The sequence below is a fragment of the Oryzias latipes genome, chromosome 13 (genome assembly GCF_053564925.1).
Source record: "Oryzias latipes strain Hd-rR chromosome 13, Olatipes_Hd-rR_3.1".
Taxonomy (NCBI): Eukaryota; Metazoa; Chordata; class Actinopteri; order Beloniformes; family Adrianichthyidae; genus Oryzias; species Oryzias latipes.
The window spans coordinates 16335092-16346677 of record NC_136249.1 but is presented as its reverse complement, the minus strand read 5'-3'; positions in this window follow the sequence as shown (position 1 = coordinate 16346677).

The following is an 11586-nucleotide window of genomic DNA, read 5'->3' as shown; positions in this document are numbered from 1 at the left end:
AGCCTTAGAAATTTGGGTGTCATTTTTGACAAAGATATGTCGCTGGAGCAGCACTCCAAACAGCTGATTAGGAACTGTTTCTTCCAGTTGAGGAACATTTCTGAGATGTTGACATGCATGATGATGCAGGGCTATTATCAACATGCTGCATGATGTACGTATAATTTGCTGTCAACATAAATGTAAACTTTATTTTGTTGAACCTATATACAGTATACTACGACTGGGCTATTATAGTAATATAGATTTATACATTTCTGACTTTTCTTGCAGGTTTCCAATGGATTCAGACTTAAGGAAAAAGTTGGCCTTACTATCACAAGAACTAACCCAGATAGATCATAGTGGTTCCCAACTAGTAATATAGTCTGGCTATGTTCAAAACATTTTGTGGAAACAGATTTTGATAAGACTGGCCAGACTCTTTGCTTGAAACCCAGCACCATACCATCTGTGTTACACCAATTGATCACTCACATGAATCAATAGGGTAAATCTATTGTTTTTTTTTGTTTTTTTTTTAAGGTATATCTGTTGTTAGCTTTTGGACTTTTTGTTGACTCATTATTGATTTATTATTATTATTTATTGACTTATATTAATTTATTATTATTATTATTATTATTATTATTAGTAGTAGTATTATTGACTTATTGTTGGGTTTTTTCTAAATAATTAAAATTACATGTCAAAGAGGTCTAAAAATTATTTGTAATAATTATTTTATTTGTAAAAAGTCCTCCAAGTACGCATGTTTCATCAAAGTTTGAGCTTTTAAGGCTGCCTGCTTCTCTTATTTAACACCAACAAATGATGTAACTAGAACATATATATATATATATATATATATATATATATATATATATATATATATATATATATATATATATATATATATATATATATATATATATATATATATATATATATATATATATATATTAAAAAAAAAAACGCCCTTCTCACCCTCCGCGGGTGGTTTCTCCTCCAAGCTCAGGTCCTCTACCAGAGGCCTGGGAGCTTGAGGGTCCTGCAGTATCTTAGCTGTTCCTAGCACTGCGCTTTTCTGGACTGAGAGGTCTGAGGTCTTTCCAGGTATCTGTTGTAGCCACTCCTCCAGCTTGGGGGTTACTGCCCCGAGTGCTCCAATTACCACAGGCACCACTGTCACCTTCACTTTCCATGCTTTCTCCAGTTCTTCTCTGAGTCCCTGGTATTTCTCCAGTTTCTCATGTTCCTTCTTCCTGATGTTCCCATCGCTTGGCACTGCCACATCCACCACAACGGCTTTCCTCTGTTCTTTATCCACCACTACAATATCTCAAGTTGTGATGGAAGTTGCCGTTTGTGGATGTTAGAGCACTGAGCTACCAGTTGTTTGGCAGTTAGCCTTGATTGTGGGTTTTGAAGCATCCATTCATTCCTCATTCTCTGCATGTAACCCCACTGGGTGGGATTACTTGAGTAGTAGCATTCTAACAGAACCTTGTTCTCACATCTAGTCCATTTCCGTCTTGTTCCAGTAGCCCACTTTCCATCAGGGTGCTCTGGTTCCTCAGCACCTGACGCAGACCTTGTTTGGCCGGGAGACATCTGAGCCGCCATGACATATGGTTCATTGTCTCTCATGTTGTGAGGTAGGCATTAACGTTAAGGGTCTTGCCCAAGGACCCTCACTGGGTGATGTAATTGCCCGTCTTTGTTATGGTAATTGCCCCATTTCCATTGTTATGGTAATTGCCTCCATTACCATTAATTGTCCGTTCCGCCCTGGGAATCGAACCCGGGTTTCCTGCATGACAGTCCATGACAGTATATAAATACGTATATATATAAATACGTATATATTTATATATACGTATAAATATATGTAAATATATATATTACATAAAAGTTACTTAGATGCCACTAAAGGCTATAGAAAGCAATGTCATGTGGGCGCTGACGACCTCACCAAGATGGCATCACGCTCTGAAACTGGGATTGAAAGATTTAATTGTGAAATATTTAGTTTTGAAGCATTTAATTGTGAAGCATGAATATTCAGAAGTCTTTGGCGGTTGGGCTCAGGGCCGTAGTCATAGTGCATTCTAGTGATGACCTGGGACCGAGTGAGGAGACCCCAGATCCCAAACGTTTGTGGTTAAGACGGACCAAACCAACGGCCAAGAGAAGATCAGGGCGGAGGCGGGCTGGTTAAATGTATGGAATGTCATCGAATTGAATGGCGAGAATTTGATTTTTATTGGCTGTGAAGAAAGTAGCACCCAATAGAAAGCGTTCCACACCCTGGAGGTGAACTGGGGGCCTCGGTCTGACACAATGTCCTGGGACAGCCCATGCAACCGGAATACCTGCTGGACCAGGAGTTTGGCTGTCTCGAGGGCAGATGGGAGCTTGGGAAGTGGCACAAAATGGACAGACTTTGAAAAACGGTTGACAATTGTTAAGACTGCTGTGTTTACCTTCAGAAGGTGGGAGGCCAGTAATGAAATCCACAGCTATGTGGGACCAGGGTCGATGAGGAACTGGGAGTGGTCGCAGAAGACCAGCTGGTGCTCGATGAGAAGCCTTTCCACGAGCACAGACAGATCAAGCCTGGACAAACTCCTGTGTGTCCGCAGATATGGAGGGCCACCAGAACTGTTTAAGCAACGTCAAAGTCTGGTGTATTCCAGGATGGCAAGCCACCTTGGAGTTGTGGCCCCACTGCAGCACAGAAGAGCGAGCAGGTGGGGGAACAAACAGGAGACCTCTGGGACATTTAGGAGGAGAGGGAAGGTCCTCCAGAGCTCTCTCAACCTCACGCTCCACCTCTCAGATGGCAGCACCGACAACACAGGAACGAGGTAGGGTGGTGTCTTGAGGAGTGTCACAGGAGGCTGGCAGCTCAAATTGCCTGGACAGGGCATCAGGCTTTTGGTTGCGAGACCCTGGGTGGTAAGTCAGTGTGAAATTGAAGCGTCCCAGAAAAAGGGACCACCGAGCTTGACGGGGATTCAGTCTGCGGGCAGAACGGAGGTAAGACAAGTCCTTTTGATCTGTCCATACCATGAAAGGTTGAGATGTTCCTTCCAACCAGTGGCGCCATTCCTTCAAGGCCAGCACAACTTCAAAAAGCTCAGGATTCCGTAAAAAACTGTTTCCTAATTTTCCAAATCGCCCACCAGAAACTCTTCTGGATGTTCTTCTCTCCAAAGACCCTTTTGTTAATGGATGCATTTCAAGCGTTTACAAGTCAATTTGGACAGCATCCTCAAAGCCGTCCGATACTGTCAAAACTGCGTGGGAAGACGGTCTAAACCTTAACATTACGGAACAACAATGGAGGTCGGCATTGTCTCTTGTCCATTTGTCCTCTATTTGCGCCCGCCATAGATTGATTCAATGTAAGATTGTTTACAGGGTCCATTACACCAATGCCAGACTGGCCAAAATCTATCCTTCTATTAGTGATGCCTGCAGCAGATGCCATCTCTCTCCTGCCAATCATGCCCATATGTTTTGGTCATGCCCAGTGATCGCAGCTCTTTGGACAGATGTATTTGATACACTAACGAGGGCTTATAGATACACCGTCAAACCAAATCCCATGTCGGCAATATTTGGTCTCCCCCCAACTTCAGACACGCCGAGTGCACTAAAGCGGGCCGTTGCATTTACCACCCTATTAGCACGCAGGCTGGTCCTGCTGAACTGGAAGCTCCCCCGTCCCCCTTCGCATGTCCGCTGGGTCCGCGAGGTGCTTTACAATCTCAAACTTGAGAGGCTTAGGTACTCACTTCATGGCTCACTCAGGGTGTTTCATGAGACCTGGAGCCCTTTCCTACAATATATGGACTCCTTGACATTTCCTCACAATCTGGAGGCTGACTGAGCACCAGTGCAACAAAAAGCCACTGCTGTTACCCTGGTTTTCTCACTTATTACTACGTATTTAATTACCTTTTTTTTTTTTTTTTTTTTTTCTGGACGTATTTCTTATTTAAAAAAAAAAAAAAAGCCCAAGTGATTTGTGTTTTTTATTTATTTACTTTTTTTTTTTTTTTTTTTTTTGTGTCTGACTTGGCCTCTGGGGGTTGTTGACGGGGGTGGGTGGGACGGGTTGACATGTGAGTGTTTATTTTTACACATTGCCTTTTTTACATTTCATCATTTTACACTCTGTATGTCTGTTTAATACAGAAAATGTTCAATAAATAAAGTTATAAAAAAAAAAAAAAAAAAGCTCACGATTCCCCACGTCGTCATTCCTCTCCGCAGGAGACAGCTGTCGGGAGAAGAAAGCGCAGGGATGCATCTTCCGATCTGAGGATGAATGCTGAGAGAGCACCGCCCCAACTCCAGACTCGGATTTTTAAGATTTTTCAACTTAATAAAGGCCGCCTCAGCTCCTGAGGACCAGGAGAGGGGTTCTTTTACAGAGGTCAGCAATGGAGAAGCCACAGATCTGTAGTTTCTGATGAACCTTCGATAAAAGTTGGCAAACCCCAAAAACCTTTGGAGTTGCTTCCTGGTTGTGGGTGTAGGCCACCCTTTTACAGCTTTGATCTTTGGAGGATCTGGCTTGAGTTGGCCCTTCTCAATCACAAACCCAAGAAAACTGACATTGAAGGCATGAAAGTCATATTTATCACCTTTAGCATAGAGCTTGTTTGCTTAAAGCCTCTGTAACACAAGCCTGACATGTTTAACGTGCTCATCAAGAGTCCGTGAAAAAATCAAAATATCATCAAAATAAACAAACACAAATCTATTCAACATGTCATGCAGAACGTCATTGATGAGACATTGAAAGACAGCTGGAGCATTAGTCAGTCCAAAAGGCATCACTAAATACTCAAAATGTCCCAGAGGAGTATTGAAAGCCGTTTTCCACTCATCACCCTCCTTTGTTCTCACTAAATGGTCAGCATTTCGAAGGTCGAGCTTGGTGAAGATGGTTGCAGTCTGGATGGAGCTGAAAGCTGAGTCCATGAGTGGGAGAGGATACTTGTTTTTGACAATTATATTGTTTAGACCTTTGTAATCAATACATGGGGGAAGGGACCCATCCTTCTTATCAACAAAGAAAAATCCTGCTCCAACAGGGGAAGAGGATGGATGGATAAATCCAGTAGCCAAACTCTCAGCTATATATGTCTCCATCGCATCCCTCTCAGGTTTGGAGAGGTTGTACAGTTTACTGGAGGGTAGAGAAGCACCAGGTAACAACTCTATCTCACAGTCATAGGGTTGATGGGGGGGCAGAGAGGAAGCACGGCCCTTACAAAAAACGTCCTTGAGGTCATGATAATCCGATAGTACAAAAGAAAGGTCAATAGGTTTAGGAGAGGTGGAAACAGGTGGTACAGCAGCATGTAAACAGTGAGAGTGGCAAAAAAGACTCAAATTAACTATGGATTGTGAAGACCAGTTTATGTGTGGATTATGAAGTGAAAGCCAAGGTAGACCCAACACCAGCAGGGAGGATGGAGATGAAATGATGTTAAAACTAATCAGTTCTCTGTGGTTGCCAGAAACCAGCAGGGACACAGGACGTGTACGGTGAGTTACACAGGCTAACAGTCTACCATCCAGAGCAAACACTTTTTTAGGGCAAGGTAGAAGTTCAGTGGGGATGTTGGATTGGGACACAAACTGAGAGTCAATAAAGTTGTCATCTGCACCAGAGTCCATTAAAGCCTGGATCTGTAATGTTGTGGTGTCATATGAGATTGTAACTTTGAGATGGATGCGTCTGGAAGAGGGATCCACAGGGGTTTGGCTCACCAGTGCCCCTCCTGAGCCTGATGAGCCCGGTCTTTTGTGTGCTGCGTTTAAATACCAGTGGAATTTTCATATCAGCCTTCCCAGACAATGAGTCAATCAATACATGAAGACAGTAGATGTTAGTGTTGAACATAGAGGCTACTTACTTCGAGGCGCTGACCACCGAGATGGGCCGCCATTCGTCCCGTGACTCTCTCAGTCTGACTGCCTTTGATTTTTCCGGAAGAAAAAAAAGTGCCTCCTACTGCTCGTTCCTGTTACGCATTTTGTATCAATTCGGTGTCTCGGAGAATAATATACTTTTAATATATATATTAGCATTTAAAAGTGAACGTCATATTCTCAGATAATAATTTTTATTTTCCTTTAAAGTTTTTTTAGGCCCTGCTACACCCACTGAAGGAAATATGTTTAGAAGGGAAGGCTTATAGGAAAACACACAACCATCTCACCAGTAAACACCCCCCTGTCTCCACCATCATAATCCACGCAGGTACCAATGACATTAAGTTCCAGCAGTCTGAGACTTTGAAAACAGACTTCATATCTGGTTGAAAATTTACTACCACTCCTTAAATATCCACTACATTGAAAATTTCACCACTGTTCTGCTTTTTAGATATAAAGTCGTGGATGGCAGAAAACGTCTTGCTTCTTACTGACAAAACTGAAGTTTTAATCATTGATCCTGAAGACAAGAGAGAGATGATTTTATCCAAACTTACCGTAGGAATTTTAAACCTTCTCAATGTGTGAGAAACCTGGGCTTACTTTTTGACTCTGAGTTGAGTTTTGTTCCTCACACCAGAAACATTGTGAAAATAGGATTTTTTTCAACTTAAAAACATTGCCAGACTCCCCCCATTGCTCTCTTGCCAGCACAGAGGTGCTGATGCATACTTTTATTTTTATTATAATTTAGATTATTGTAACGCCCTGCTCTCTGGTGTACCAAAAAAGTCTCTTTCAAACCTACAACTATTGCAGAACTCTGCGGCACGAGTTCTGACAAGGACCAGAGGGTGGGAACACATTACACCACTTATAAAAATCGCTGCATTGGCTTCCCTGTGTGTTTCACGATTGATTTTAAGATTCTTTTAATGGTTTATAAATGTTTTAATGGTCTTGGGCCCTTTTACTTAAATAATATTATTTAAAAATATGAGCCCTCTGGCACTGGCCTCCTAGTTGTTCCTAAGGTTAGGACAAAAATGGAGAGGCCTCGTTCCACCATTACAGTCCTCGCCTGTGGAACAGCCTGCCGGAGAACCTCAGGGCAACAGAGACTGTAGAGGTTATTAAGAAGAGGCTGAACACTCACCTTTTAGTCTGGCTTTTACATGACTTTGGTAATTGCTTAAGTCTTTTATTCTTTATCTATTTAATAATGTATCTATTTTCTCTACTTAATAAATTATATAAGGACTGTTGTTATTTTTATGTTTTGATATACTAGCCTTTTTAATGTTATTATATTTATGACATTTAAGGTTATGTTTGAATAATTGACTTATTTTTTTTAATTACTAATATTGTTGAATCTTAATTTTTTTTAAATTATTGCTATTTTACTATAATTTGTATTCTTATGTTGTTTCTTACTCCAGTTTATCCTTTTGGGGATTCATTGTTCTGGGGCATTTCTGGCTTCGTCTTTAGGGGGTGCTGGGGTGCTTGTTCTCATTGGGCCGGCTGGGGTCCCGCTCTGTCGTCTAAAGTGAGTGGCCCCAGTACCAAGCCAGACTGTGTCTTTTAAACTGCAGTTTTTATGTTTTTGTTGAGGGTTCCACTGGGGGAACTGGGTGGGTGGAGGGAGAAATCTGGTGAGGGAGGGGTCCCATCTGTGTGTGTTTGTCTGGTCTTTTAGGTTTTGATTAATTTTCATATTTTATAACTATTTTATTTGCTTTTATGTTAAGCGCTTTGTGTTTTCCAAAAAACTGAAAGGCGCTATACAGATAAAAAAAGTTAGAGTTTATTTATTTATTTTGTCTAACTTGTCTTGTCCAACAGCTGAGTAAACAGATGAGAGCTGAAAGGTAATTTTCTTTTACCCATGTCATCTCACAGGGTCTGTAGTTTTCTACTGACCTATTTTGACCTTTTTTCCTTGCCAGACTTTGGATGATCTTAACACGTTTGTGCATGGCACAATTGTGTTTATGTGTCCACTTGGAAATAAAGAGAAATACAGTTAAAAAATGTTAAACTTATTATTAGTGTTAATACTAAATTAGATGTTTCTGCTCACATTTCCTGCAAGCTGTTGTGTTTTTCTTTTATCTCCAAATGATGAAATGCATCCTATATCTGTAGAAAGGAATTTCTGTTTTCTCCAGAAAAAAAGCTATAATTTTACTTTTGGAAAGCAGTTTCATTTCGCCATTAGCTTGAGAAAGTACCCAAACAAGAATTAACAGATGTTCTCATCGTGTGTACAAACAGGTCAATCAATGACTTCTTCTTCTTCTTAAAAAAAAGAAAGAAATAAGTTGTCTATACATCAGTCATTTTCTGTTTATATCATGGAGGTGTTTTAAAAGCTCCACTTCCACAGCTTCCACAGAAAAATGTTTTTTGCATGAGGTGAGATAAACGATATATGAAACCAATGTCCTGTTTCAGTACATTTGAAAATTTACATTTGTAAACAAAAACATGAACTAAAGATGTGTTCCTTACAGCTCCAGACACCATCACCACCTGGGAAACAGAGACTTTCTGTTTGTCCAGTCAGGGTAATAAAGAGTCCATAGCATTTATTCTGGGGGAAACCTTCTTTTATTACCGTCATCCGTAACACACAACATGAATGCGCGCCCACACTGCCCCCCCCCCCCCCATTCTCTATCGCGGCACGCGCTTGCACACACACACACGCGCGCGGGCGCGCGGCTCCAACACATGCACATTTCCTTTCCACAACAGTGGGTACAGACAAACCCGACTCCATTACCTTCTTAAATTGTAATTGTGCTGCTCCTTCGTGAAAATAAATTTAATATTACAAAAAGAGCTCCGCTTTTGACAACACTGTTGTTGACATCCATTGTTAACGTTTGCTCCGCAAACAACAAGTGACATCGTTCACTGTTGTTCACTGTATTCTTCTGGCTTCTGCGCATGCGGGTCTTGTTTGGGTCGTGTCACGGTCACACTGGAGATCACAAAAGTTCGGATTTACTTGGAAATGTGAACGGTCTAGCAAACAAATCAGATTTTTTTCAAAAAATCCGAATTGAGCATTAAGCCCTGCAGTGTGAACGTAGCCTTTGTGGCTCTTTCAGAGGTTATGATCTCGCCAGCACCTGGTCCTGGTAAAGCTAGGCCAAATAAGTAGCACTACATTCTTGAAATTATATTTTCATTGTTTTTTTTTTTTAATCACGTTTTGTCTAGTCCCACCTTGACCTGTATTTTTGCAAAATAGGAAAAGGTCCATGGGTGGGTAACTGGGTGATGGGTCATCAGTCCAGTAATAGCCGAACGACCGTACTTCACGCTGCAGCAGATAAAAAACACCTCCTATTACAAACATGAGTTGAATGATGAGTTTTTTAGTATTAAGTCATAAAGCTCAATACCAGTTGAGCTGTGTTTTGTATTGTTGGTCTTTGGTATTGTGACTGCTGGATTTTTACTAAACATCTCTATATTTAGACTTGTAAAACTATCAAAGTTCAAAGCATTTTGTTTGCAGGATCCACCATCACTTGGTAATCCAAAGGCCTTTTCATGTTAGTAAAAACAAGTAAACTAATAAGAAAAAGACAATCAGGTACAGTACATTAGACATAAAATACCAAAACCTTTTTTATGGAGTTTAAATTTAGTCATAGTAGCTCCTTGACTTGAAATGGGGAACTTGAAATGACTGATGCGAAAACTTAAGGCTTTAAAATCCTTATAAACAATGTCAGGTTATCAGTGTACATAATGATCATTCCAAGAGTAAATGTTTTTGAATGAACTTTGTTACAGTTAATTTAGCTGCTAGTGTCCCCATGTAATAAGTTGTACTGGAGCAGTAAACATTGACATCCAATCATCTCAGAGAAGTGATGGTTACATTATCAAACAAAATTCTTCTTCGTCTTTTGAACAGGTGAGAGTGACTCCAGGCCTCTCTACAGGTTACGTTCTCACACCTGTTTCTACTGAGGAGTACACATCCTGCCTGTGTGGCAGTGAGCGAAAGACCTTCCACTGGAACATGAACCCCACAGCATTAGGTGAAGCTCAGACTTTTTGACATCACAGCCGTTCCCTCGTCTGTAACATTTCATGTATCTTTACAAATTCCATAAACCTGCAGCAATCTACAGATCTTTGCCACACCATGACAATCCATGACTTGTGTACATTATCTTTAGGGGCTGTAAATATAACCGTTACTGCTGAGGCTATACCGTCCCACGCATCGTGTGACAATGAAATTGTGAGCGTTCCAGAAAGGGGTCGCATTGACATAGTCACAAAATCCTTGATAGTAAAGGTATGTGTTTTACTACTAAGATCACAAAACTTGGCATTAATAAAAAAGTATATTTTTTCCCAGTAAGTAGCTATATTATTTTAAACTATTTGAAGGGAAATTATTAAAGATTGTATTTCAATAAATACAGTAGCTTATACTTCTCCCCATTTTCCCATCAGGCTGAAGGAATTGAAGTCACAAAGACTTACAACTGGCTGTTTTGCCCAAAATGTCAGTCTGTTCGACATCACCAGCAATCCATTGACAGCTTTAAGTCTCATTTTACATGTGGAGAGTAACAATAAAGGCATATCTATATCCATATAACTAAAACAGTTTTTTTTTTTTTTTTTCTGAGCAGGAGAAGCTGTGATTGAGGAAACCGATCTACAGCTCCCTGAAAATGTGATTGATGGATCTGTTCGTACCACAGTATCAGTCTTAGGTAATTTATAGTCCCACTCCAATCCTCTTTTGATCTATTTTTAAAACGTTTCCGGTGGTTATAATTATGCTTTTTTTTAGCCAGAATCGATAAATGTATGTCCTTTTTCTAGGGCATAGTTTCTGCAGAGCTGCAGTAGTTCATTAAAATTTGCCTCTGAGATGTGGCCTTTGAGGCAGAGTAAGCCTGTCCACACTTCCTATCATCAATTTGTTTAGACTCTTTCGCCAGCTCACACCCTCCCTCACACCCCCAACATAATATTATAGATGCAAAAAAATAATGGAGAGCAACGTTGGAGCTAGCCAGCTGTACAGTTTTGAGCCAGATGCCACCGTAGATGAGGAAAACAACGACGTACATGGATCTATGTCTACAAGTGGATGCATCAGAATGGAGCAGAGCAGGGAGCTTGTGGACCTCCTACTATAGCACTTAAGTCACACCAACAAGCTTTTTCCAAAGGAATTTTTTTATCTGCCCCTGGTTTAAAAAAAAATTAAATAAAGGAAGACTCAGAAATGAAGAAAAAATACCACAAAAATATGCTAAAAACATAAAAAAGACCATTTTCTTTATGTGAATTTAATGAAATGTTACTTGTGACGTAACTTACGTCCTATTATCCCCGACATGGGAACACATTCTTTCTGTACCAAAGCCTGGTCTCCAATCATGGACAAACTGTAAGCCCACCTGACAATCGAATGGAGACGACAGTTCAAGAGCATTGAATGAGCAGTGAATTTTTACTTTGTAAAAGAATTCCTGGACTGAATGAATAAACCTGATAAATCTGTACTTCATGAAACAATTTGGGTTTAAGTAATAGTGTCTTCTGTAGAAGCATTTCTGTCATTAGTCGTGCACTGAGGAATATAGAAGGAAG